Source organism: Pyrus communis, chromosome 5 (genome assembly GCF_963583255.1).
Source record: "Pyrus communis chromosome 5, drPyrComm1.1, whole genome shotgun sequence".
Taxonomy (NCBI): domain Eukaryota; kingdom Viridiplantae; phylum Streptophyta; class Magnoliopsida; order Rosales; family Rosaceae; genus Pyrus; species Pyrus communis.
Window position 1 is genome coordinate 28,595,859 of NC_084807.1, and position 12,658 is coordinate 28,608,516.

At 35.7% G+C, this 12,658-nt stretch overlaps 1 pseudogene; it reads right to left on the reverse strand.

Annotated features, from left to right (window-relative positions):
* Positions 1-2,423: 2,423 nt before the first annotated feature.
* Positions 2,424-11,644, reverse strand: LOC137734563 (cyclic nucleotide-gated ion channel 1-like; annotated as a pseudogene).
* Positions 11,645-12,658: the final 1,014 nt, after the last annotated feature.

The window sequence follows — 12,658 nt, forward strand, 5'->3', positions numbered from 1 at the left end:
TCTATTGGCTTCACAGAATTCTTGAAATTCCTTCGAAGTGAATTCTCCTCCTCGATCAGATCTCATGGCTTTGATCTTGCAACCACTCTATTTTTCTATAGCGGCTTTGAACTTCTTGAATGCTCCAAAGGCCTCTGATTTTTGCTTTAAGAAATATACCCAGGTTTTCCTTGAAAATTCATCAATGAAGAGAAGGAAATAATTATTTTTACCCAAAGAGCTTGGTTCTGTTGGACCGTACACATCGGTTTGAATGAGCTCGAGTGGCTTTTGGGCTCTTGTGGTCGACTCATTTGGAAAGCTTTTCCTGAACTGTTTCTGTCACATCCCAACCCGGGCCCCCACCACAACCCGGGCTTGACTCCATTGTAGCACAATATTGTCCAATTTGGGCCCCGACCACGCCCTCACAGTTTTGTTTCTGGGAACTCACACGAGAACTTCCCAGTAGGTCACCCATCCTGGGATTGACATTCCCTGAATACCAGGATAGGCACGTGTCAGTTTCCCAAGTAAACATCCTTCGCAAACTTGATCAGGATGACTGATGCATGGTAAGCCTCTCACCATCTCCTTGTTGGATAATAACTCCAGTCCCCCAAAGTTAAGGTGCCCAAAACAAGGATGCCGAAGCCAGGATATGTTTTTGTAACATATCTTGAGACATTTTGCTTGAATGTTCATGGGAAACATCCCATTCTTTAACATTTTTATCTTGACAATTAATCTTCCTTTGTCATCTCTAAGAAAAAGGCTATAATTTTTCATGTGAATATCATAACCTTTTTCTAAAAGTTGACCCAAACTCATAATGTTGCTTTTCATATTGGGCACGTAGTAAACATTTGAAATTATTTGATGACCGCCATTTTTCAGGGGAATAAGGATGTTACATTTTCCTTTTACAGGTATTTTGGATTCGTCTCCAAAAGAAACGTTGTTACTCACTAATTCATTGAACTTAACAAAACGTTGTTACTCACTAATTCATTGAACTTAACAAACATGTTTTTTCTTCCGCACATGTGGTTGCTGGCGCCAGTGTCAAGGTACCATGTATAGTCTTGGTCTCCATCATTGTTCTTGGATGCTAGTAGAACAATGCCATTCTCTTCTTTCTCTTCTTTCACATAATTGACCTTCTCATCAGGTCTGTTGCTTAGAGCTTTACATTCCTAAGCATAATGCCTAAACTTTTGACAATTGTAGCATTGAATTTGAGATTTTTCATACCTTAAGACTCAAGTTTAAGCGTCCTCTTCCACGACCTTTTGTTGAGCTTTCTCCTCTTTCGTAGTTACCATGGTTGTTGAAGTTCCAACCACGTCCACGTCCACGTCCACGTCCATGTCCACGTCTACGACCTTGGCCACGACTTCTTTCGTACTGGCTTCTCTCGTTGTTGAAGCTTTCTTCTTTCTTCTTTGGCTGGATATGCATCTTAAGGAGCTGCGCGTCATTCCCTTGCCTCTTCTTATGCTTCTCTTCATATTCTTGTAGCGAACCCATTAATTGCTCTATACTAATTTCTTCAATTATCACGACAATGTGCTTGAATTTGGGGTCCAACGAGCGTAGTATCTTCTCCATCATTCTAACATCTTCTAACTTTTCTCCGTTTCTTTTTAATTGATTGAAAACGGCTAAGACTCTTGAGAAATAATCGGAGATTGATTCAGACCCTTTCATTTGTAGAGATTCGAATTCACCTCTTAACACTTGAAGATGAACCTTTTTCACTTGTTCGGCTCATTTGTAAGAGGTTTGAAGCTTCTTCCATGCTTGCTTGGCGGAGGTTGCACTTGAGACCTTCTCAAAGCCATTGTCATCTAATGCTTGGTATATGAGGTAAAGAGCCTTCTTGTCTTTCTTTCTTGAATCTTTCAAACTCTCATTCTAGTCTTGGGTTAAAGTAGCTTCATCTTCTGGCTCACTGTAGCCTTTCTCCATGACTTCCCAGACATCATGTGCTCCCAAAAGGGCCTTCATTTTGATACTCCAATTATCGAAGTTGTTGTTGTCGAGTACTGGAACTTGGAAGGCTGCCATAACGTTGCTAGCCATAGCTCTGTACCACTTTGTTGGGGCTTAAAAAGACTTCATTACTTTGGAGATGTTTATCTCACAAAGGAGAATGTAATCCAGCGGAATTGATTGGCAAGAGAAAGAAAGAACACTCAAAGTATTATACAAAATTTTTATTCTCACACAAACTTAGTACAAGAGGAAACACTCAAACACTCTTAGAAGCCTTGTTGCTTCTTCTTACTTCTTACTTGACACTCTCACTTCTTACTACTTGTTCTCTTGGTTACATCACATAGCTTAGCACCTCACCTATTTATAGGCAAGGTTTGCCAACTTACCTTATTTCTAGATCTTTCTAGCTTTTCGTAATGTCCACACAATTTTACAAGACAAGATTACAATTCAACACTATTGTCATCCCCTATTTTAGCCAGGGACGGAGGCGGAAGTCATTGCGCCTTGGTATTGGAACGAAGAAAAGCAGAAAGTGTCATCTTCTTCGACTCTTCAGGATTGCAACGAATGAGCAAATCCCGATGTGATCTGAGTGGGGAGACTAAGTCCTTGGCCATGAGCACAAATGCTTCTACTTTTGTATGACATTTGACATGTTCGCTGGAGACTGGAACTTTGGTGAAGTCTGATGCCCAATCGAGAAGCTCTTCCCCGTAAAAGTCACCTTTCCCGAGGGGCTTGATGGCCATTGATGAGATTCCTTGCCCAGCATGACTATCACTCGACGTGTAGGTCCACATTGTCCCTTTGATAATCAACAGCATGCAATCGAGTGGATCTCCTGTTCGAAAAACGAAGCTGTTCTCAACGTACGTCGCTGGTTTTAGATAGTCGCACATGATCTTCAACACTTTTTCATCCATGTCTTTAAGCATTGGTATCTGTAGTTTACATACATAGGTTAATCTACTGTACTCTTTAATTTGAACAATAATTTTGTAATGAATGTAACATTAACCTAGTTTTAGTAATAACAATGTGATTCTGTGTTGTTAACCTAACTTAGTATTATTGTATAACTATGGACTATAAACTTTAAGATTATAGTGCAATCTTCTCATTATTGTAATTCAAACATCGAATGTTAATGTCATTTTGTTTTAAAACAATGTATTCCCTAAATTAATGGTGAGAGATAGAGGTTGAGGAACATACTTTCTTAAGTGTTTTTTTAGCTTCCTTTATTTTTTCACGTTTTCCTCTCATGTCCTCCGTTTTTGTAGCTCCCATCTGCATAAAAGCCTGTCTCGCCACAAATCAAACAATTACTTAATATACTCGAAGAATGATCTCCGCAGTCCCACTCCCAAACACAGAAAAATTGTCGAAAGTTAATGTACAGAGAGACTTAATATACCAACCTCCACGTTTCCAATGAGATATATAAACAATAGCAAGCCAATGACTGAAATGAGAATCGCAAACAAGTTTTCCCACACATACGTACTTGTGACCAGATTTGTCCCAAAATTACTGCAAAATATTAGACAATGTTGCCGAATTAGATAATCCCAAAAAAAAATTTCGTTACATATTTTTCTGAAAATTGTTGATTGCCAATGGATATATAATGTACCTTAGATTTCGCAAGCCCCACCAGAAAGAGTATAAAAACTTCTTTCCGAACTCTTGATCTGGGTTTTTATTTTTAAGGGAATCGAGAAACATTCCAAAGTTAAATGGAGCTGAAGCACCATCTGGAGTATCCAACGGGCAACGACCATTTAGATATGTGGTCATATTTATTGCAGTAGTATTCACAGTAACCAACGAGCAATTTTGGTTTAGAGGTCCGTTAGTATCACTATCACAGTACAAAGTGTCCTCACATTTACCAATACAGTTTACACAAGCCTCGTGCCAACATGATGCCACTCGTTGAATAGAGAAAAAATACCAAAAAGCTCCGAGTACCTAAACCCATAACATGCAAACACAAAATCCTAGATATTAGTCTACCTGTTAGCATGTAAATAGTTAATCTAAAATTTTCTCGTAATTAACGAATGTAATATCAATTGTAATTAATTAATTTAGAATTTCTACCACATATGGTTTTCTCAAAGCCTATATTTATTGTAGACATTATACGTAATTAATCAAGAAGTTATATTTCTACCTGGTATCATTCCTCCACCAGAGTCTAGCGGTCTAACCATATCATCTTTTATGCAGACAACAAAAAAAAAAACTTATGGTCGTTCTCTTCTTGTAGGACTTTCTCACACCAACAATAAAAAATAAAAATAAAGAACAAATCACAGCAGCCTTTACTCCCTTATTGCAGTCTCACTCCTATAGTTTTTAGGGTTTTTGTCTTGATTCTTCTCTTTTCTTTAATGGCGTCTTCAACCTGTCATGCCTGAACTTCCTTGCCTCAATTCTTCCAGCACCTCACAGCATACCCAAGTCTCCTGCCCGCACCGTTTTATAGACCCGACTCAGCTCCTTCCTTCGTCAGCGCTCACTTTGCTTCCCTGCCTGATCCAAATTATTAATCCAATGGGTTGTGATTTTCACACAACCTTAACTACTTTTTCTACATCCCTTCATATTTTTTAATACTTAATTGGTATCTTACTATTTAATCTTCCATATATACCCCTTCATATTTAATCTTTCATTAATTACCATAAAAAAGTAGGAAGGGTATATATGGAAGATTAAATAGTAAGATACCAATTAAGTATTAAAAAATAGGAAAGGGTATGGGAAAAGTAGTTAAGGGTGTGTGAAAATCACAACCCTAATCCGATACCGGAACTCATTAAATGATCGGACAATCTTCCATCTTTCATGCTCCTCAATTTTACAATAGCCCGATTAATGTTTATTTGGGTAATGGTGAAACATACAATGTTATCTTTATTGATATCGTTCATCTCACTCAATTGGTTCTATTAAATTTCATCTTCGTAATGTATTTTTTTATTCCTGAACTTCGAAAAAATCTTCTCTCTTTGCTCTCTTTACTCAAGCAAATCTTGTCTTTTTTTGTTTTTGCTTCTAATTTATATCAAATCTATGACTTAGGTACTGATTTCTTGCATTTTCAAGGGGTAAGGATGGGTTTGTCCTCTGTCCCTGTCGTTTACCGTCTCCGATGTCCACCATGCCTTTACCGCTATTTCATCATCCACTTAGCACCAATGACTTGGTCATCCTTCGTCGCCCGTCATATCTCGCTTAGGTTGTGATATCAAAATCGACAAATTTTTTGTATGGGATGCGCTCTTAGCAAATCAAGGCAATTTTCTATTTATTCTATTACTAATAATCGTGTTTTCTCTTTATTTTATATCATTTACTCTAATGTGTGATGTCTCTTGTTGCTTATGTTATTATATTTTATTCAATGATGGTTTTTTTCCTACTCCTGGATCTATCTGAAACGAAAATTGGAAATCTTTGATCACTTTAAAATCTTTGTGGCTATGGTTTGTAATATCTTTCATGCTACTATTCAAGTTCTCCAAAGTGATAAAGGTGAGAAGTATGTTAATCAATGTTTTTCTAGTTTTTATCATGAGTTGGGTATTGGATAACGCTACTTTTGCCCCCGTACTCCCAAAAAAAATGGCTTGTCGAATGTAATCATTGCCATATAGCCACCTTGATACAAGCCTTACTCTACACCGCAAGGCTCCCTCGTGAATTATGGGCTAAATATGCCATCACAACCGTCCACCTCATTAATCTTCTTCCTACCTCTCTCCACACCTAATTTGCAGGTACAAACCTCCACCGAGGGCCCCACTTCTGCCAGATCCAGACTACTTCTTTTGTGCGGTGCAGTCCATGTGTCACGTCTGGCCCACTTCTACCTACTGAACTACCAGTGTGTGACCCCTCTCCTAATTGCCCCGGTCCCACCGCTACTGTTCAGGCCCCCACTGTCCCAAACAGCCCAGCGCGCCAGCCGTCATCATCAATACGCTAGCTTTCGCACCAGCTCGCCCCGTGCCGGTTTCCAATGCGCTCACTTCAAAGCCAAGCCCAGCGCTCAATACACATTTCATGCGCCTCAGCAACCCACGTTCTTTGTTTGTTTACCCTCATTAATTTTTATTGGATTGGATTAGATTAAAAGTTAGTGTAGTTCAGTATTTGTTAACATAAGGGATTAATTTTAATGAGATTAAGTGGGACTCGCATGGACTAAAGAGCTCGTTAGGGGATCTTAGTGAAAGACCCCGGAAAGCGTCGGACTACTAAGACCGTTTTCCGGGTTTTGCCTTGATATATCTTTTGTTGTCAATACTGTTGCTCAATTCACAAGTTCCCCTCGCGTTACTCATATGATTGCAGACAAACTGATTCTCTGCTATATCAAAGGTACTATGGATTTGACATCACTTTGACTCCTTAACTTGCTTATAATCTGCTTATTCTCACATAAATTGAGCGAGTTGTCTAGAAACTCACCACTCCACCACGGGCTACCTCATTTATCTTGGCACCAATCTCATCTCTTGGTGCTCTAAAAAGCAATTGACAATGTCTCGATCTATCGTTAAACTTGAATATAGGTCCCTTGCTCATCAATGTGCTAAGACTACATGGCTTTATTTTCTTCTTCGCGAGTTTGGTGTTCGGCTATCCTTTCCAATTCTACTTCATTGTGACAACCTCAGTGCCACCTATCTTGTTACTAATTCAGTTCACCATGCTCGTACTAGCAGCATTGAACTTTATCTTTATTATCATTTTGGTCGTAGAAATGTGGCTCTTTATGGTCATCCCATTTGTTACATATCTTCTGCTGATCTTCTTACTAAAGCTCTTCATCAACCGCACCATGGTGTACATTGTTTCAAACTCGTCCAATCAGGATTGTCCAAATTGCAAGGGATGGTGAGTGGTGGTGGTGGTTGTGTTTTTTCTTTCAACAAATGATAATATCTACACGAAGAGGAGTGAAAGAGTGGGCAAAGCCTCACAATGTGGTTCAAATTCGCCTTTGGCGTCGAACCTAAGACCTCTCACTTACAAGTGAAGAGGAATACCACTAGACCGTAGTACTAAATGGCATGGTGGTGGTGTTAGGATAGAATTAATTAATCTAGAATCTTCTCCTTAATTAAGGCAACGTAATATCAATTGTAATTAATTTAGAAATCCTACCACATATGAGTTTCTCAAACCCTATATATTATAAACGTTCTACATGATTAATTTAAAGAGTCATATTTCTACACTATCATTTTCGAAAACAACTACATCGGTCCATAAACCAACATTAGTAATTAACAAAGTATTAAAATATAATGACAATTAAGTTAAAACTTACATGACCGGCAAGAATGTAGAGAAACAAGTTGAATAGACCATTAGCCCATCTCCCATTCATCCTTTTGAATGCCTTGGCTGACAGGTGAATTCGAAGAACCCTCGGAACATATTGACCGAGAAGAAACACATTCACAAACATATTGTGTTCCACAAATCCTGAGCCTTCCCTTGGGTAAAACATTATTATTATCAGCTGCAGAAAATTAAAAGATAAACAAGGGTTAGGACATAGAACCATCAATTTCAGCTTGCTACCCAAAAAAAAAAAAAAAAAAAAAAAATTAAAGTTTAGTTAATTTCTCTTACTTGTGGGAGGGGAATAAGAGCTAAAACGTCAATTATGATGGATAACATATTCTGAATTATTTTCCTGGCATATTGAATCAACTCTCTAGCTTCCCATTTCTTACCGGAATTTCCCCCGGTTTGTTTCACTGCCTCGGACTGTTCATTTTTCGAGGTATTCATTTTGAGGGCTAAAATTTCACATATCAAATGCCCGAGGAAAATGACATCCGTGAGTGTTCGCATAACAAGAGCAACAATTTCCAACGTTTCGTCCGTGTGAAGGCACTTTCTGTCCTGATTGACATTCACAACATAAAAGAACAAAGGATCCAGAGAGACAGCAAATGCACATGAGATCACAAATATACTGTTCCACATTCTAAGGTAAGTCCCCTGATCCTGACGCACATCAAAAATCATCTTTATTTTTGTTATCCTGGGAAACACGCAACAAACAACGAATAAAATTCATATGCATTCACCCTAAATCCTAATAATGAGGCCCTCGAGCTAACAAATTAAACAAGATAAAATGAGATATAAATTCGATTCTAATAGCAGCTATTAGATTTATTTCAGACTTCTTCGCTAAAACAAGTATCCGTCCATAACGTAGCATAATAATGAATAATAATAATTTTCTAAGATTGCCTATAATACTTATCTCTATTAATCTCTATTAATTAATAAAAAAGAAAACTAACCAAAAGGGCTTCAAAATTTTGAATGTTAACCAAAAATCATATACAAACTTTATTTAATGATAAAGACAAAAAATTAAAAATAATCCAACCCAACCGCACGTAAGCACGCATCAACCAATTCAAATATCAAATCAAGCATTTGCTGTAACTGTGAGCAGATAGAACTGATAAGAAGACTAACGTGCAATGCAAAATAAGCAGTGGGAGTAGTACAATGAATGATGAGATGGAATGGATGGATGAAATAAATTATTTTTAAAACATTTCATTGGGAAGGAAAACGTGAGAGTGAAGCTTCAATGACTCTTTTTTCTTTTAGAGAGGGAGAGAGAGAAATCTGTTTACGTACAGAAAGAAAGAAAAAAAAGTAGTAATTTTTAACAGAAAATCAACAGTGCAAAAGCAGCACCCAAATTAATTTTTAAATATTTCATCGGGAAGGAAGAGAGGGAGTGTGTAAGGAAGAGAGATTGTGAGGGTAGAGCCAACCAACTCCTTTCAAACTGACATCAACAAACTCTAAAAAAATTTAAAAAGAGAGAGAAATTTGAGAAAAAATATATATATTGCTGACATCAATACATGACAGTAATTTGTGAGAAAATAATTTAAAAAATAGTGATAGTTCTAGTGTTCAATTTTAAGAAATAGTCAATGTTTAATTTACAAAATAGTTAGCTTTTTGTTTAAAAAATAGTCAGTGTTTAGTTTACGAAATAATGACAGTACTAGTTTACGGAACAGTGATAATACTAGTGTTTGGTTTGAAAAATAGTCAGTGCTTAGTTTACGAAATAGTGATAGTACTATTACTTGGTTTAATATATATAGTCTATTGTGTTCGGTTTAAGAAATAGTCAGTGTTTAGTTTACGAAATAGTAATAGTACTAGCCTTCAGTTTAAGAAATAGTCAGTATTCAGTTTACGAAATAGTCAGTGTTTAGTTCAAGAAGTAATGATAGTATTAGTGTTCCGTTTAAGATATAGTTAGTGTTTAGTTTAAGAAATACTGTTCAGTTTAAGAAGTAGTCAATGTTTAGTTTACAAAATAGTGTTTGGTTTAAGAAGTAGTCAATATTCTGTTTAATAAATAGTCACAGTATTAATGTTCATAAAACTAAATAATGAAATTTTTCTTTATTTTTGATTTTTTAATATTATTACTTGGTTTGTTCTAAAACAATTGAAAGAATCATCAAATAAACAAATAATAAAATAAAAATAAAATGTTTATCGAGTGAGGTAAAAGAAGAGAGAAGAGTGGGGAGAGGTGAAAAAATAAAAAATAGAAAAAAAAGAGAAAAAGTTGATGCGGATGGGTGAGGTGAAAGAAGAGAAAAAAATGAATGTAAACATACGAATGAGGGAGAAAGAGAAAGAGGTTGCACGGTTAAGTGAGGAAGAGAGAGTGTGTGTGTGTGTGTGTGTGATGTGACATGTGGTCCTGCGCGTCAGTATATGTTTTTTTTTTTTTTTTTTTTTTTTTTTCTGTTTTGTTATTATGTAAAACTTTTGTCTTTTTTATTAAATAAAGTTAGTAGATGATTTTTGGTTAATTAAAAGTTTTGATAAGCTCTTTTCATTAAAGTTCCCTTAATAAAACCCTATTTGTCAACCAAAAGAGGTGAAAAGACTACTTAATATTCTATCACACAAAAAAATGATGGACAATAATATAATTTCACAAGATCAAATTTTACTTCTTTTTATTGAAACCTCACCTACAGGTGATGTTAAAATACCTTCAATATTTAAAATAAAAAAATAAAAAACCAAAAACAAAAATCTTCCACTCCCCCCACGTTCTCTCTCTCTCTCTCTCCCCCCCTCTCTCCTTCTCATTTTCTAAAAAAAATGTGTTCATATACACAAAATTTGTAGGCAAATGTTAGTATATATTTAATAGAATTACTATCTAATAATCAAATATAATTCATGTGAACAGTTGTAGACCACCACAAGAAGTCTAAATGAAATCAGACTACTACCAAAATATTTTAGAAATTTTCACTGTACACAACAAATACAAAAACTACTTTTTTTTTTTTTTTTTTTTTTAAGGCCAAATCTCACTTTGATATTCTAGATGATAAATCTACATATTGCTATTTGTCAATTTTCCGTCCCGAATTTGTGTTGAGCTTCCAATTTTGTCCTAAATTTTAATTATAGCCAATTTTCCCCTACCCCAGGACGTTAATTATTGGAATTTTCATGTAATTTTCTATCTATTTTGGTCATATGGCAAATGTTTGAGGGTAATAAAGTAATTTTATCCTTCTTGTGGACAACATATTATTTTCTTCTTCTTCTTCTCTTCCACTAGTTGACTCCGTACACTTTATGTTTGAATTATTCATGGAAGTTTAATTAGCAGTTACAAAGTATTGGCTTTGCACCCAATTTAACCAAACAAGAATATGTTTTTGCCCTTATATAGTTGGCATAGGTTATCCACGTGACTAATTGAAAAATTAGATGAAAATTTTCAAAATCTAACATCAAAGGAAAATTGACTATTTATAAAAGTTCAAGAGATAATCGGCTAATATTAAAACTCAATGGAGAAATTGGTGCTACACAAGTTCGCATAAATCAACAATTAGGTCATATATGTATATATATTTCTTTTCTGAAAGGAAACGATTTCATTAGAACTTCAAATCAAGTAAAGCTAACTTGAAGGAGGGCATCCTGAAGAAATGCAGGAGGGACCTCACTCCAAAGTAATATTATATATGATTCTGTGTATATTTGTAGCCAATCCCATAAATTAGTATAAGAGTGAGTTTGTCTATGTTAAATGTGACGCAACGTTTCCTTGGAGGAATGGTTATGAACGGGGTCACTGTGTCTGTGTCTGTAGAAAGAAGTTTGTCTTTGTTAAAAGTTTTCTTGAAGTCAACTCCTCGCATCTTTGAAGTCTGAATAGTGAATCAAATTGGCCACCATATGCAACTCCGATGCCAGCTACTGCCTCTCATCCGATTAGATGAGTTCCGTAGCCTCGCTGCCGGCGCCACTATGTTGTATTGGGCGTTTTAAAATTTAAAAATAAAGGAATAGAAGGTGTTGTAATAGCCATATATAATCAAGTGTAGCGTTCCAAATAGCATAAATTTCGTACATATTTTGGGATTCTCCGTGGATTTCCAACGCTTTATCATTCCCATCGCTGCGCCATGGTGCGCTGGTATACCTTGAGAGTGACAAATAACAGCAAGCTAAGATAATTCGAAATATTGAGAGAGAGAGAGAGAGAGAGAGAGATTACGAACCTGTCTATTACTGCCTGGTTCTCCATATCTGGATCCATAATAACTTAAATCTATATGGACTCAATGACCTTGATGATGAGTAATAAAGATTACCTAATAAATAGCTACGACGAGGTTTTCAGTTTACTAGGTCGAGAGAGACTAGCATGCAGAGAGCTAGCATTTGGGTTGAGTGGCGGAAGCTGAAGCTGAAGCTGCTAGCTGCATTGCCATTTTATTTAATAAAATTCAAGTTTGTCTTTTTATATGACGTAGGTTTTTAATATGACGTAAGTCATTTTATAATATACACTTCACTTGAAAGTGAGAGGTTTTAGATTCGAAACTCTTGAATGGCGAATTCGATACCAAATTAGGTTGCCCATTATGTGGCTTAACCATACTCCCCATCCTCTTAGTGTAAAAATATCGATGTATTAAAAAAAATAGTTTAGTGGATAAGATCCACCAACACATTTGAGACTCACTTTTATTAGATTATCTTCAATCTTTGGATTAAAACCTAAAATTTTTAACCCATAAACAAATTTTCTTCTCCAAACCTTTTGGGTTAAATTTTTAGCCCGAGATTTGGATAATTTTTTTTCTAAAGTAACGTTTAAAAAAAAATTATGTAGACTATCCAAATTTAATTTTATAAATATTTTAACCTAAAAATATTTATATTCCGATAATATTGAAAAATCACTAAACCGACACCATGAAACTCGTGGAACATTGCGAAAGTATATGAAACACATAAATATTTTTTTTTAATTACTTTAGCCGTTGGATTTAAATTTGGACCGTTATATATATATATATATATATATATATATTTTACCGTTGAATTTGATCAAATTAGATTTTAACCGTTGGATTCAATGAATTTATAAATATATATATATATAGTGGACCAACCCCACTAACCCAGGGTGAATCCTGGGCTAAATTTGGCCCATAAATGAGTTTTGAGTTTTAACTCATATTTGCCCCAAAGGTTGAAGCAAATTAGGGTAAGTTTAAAACCTAAAATTTAAGTATTACCCCAAGGGTTGGAGTACGTCTTACAA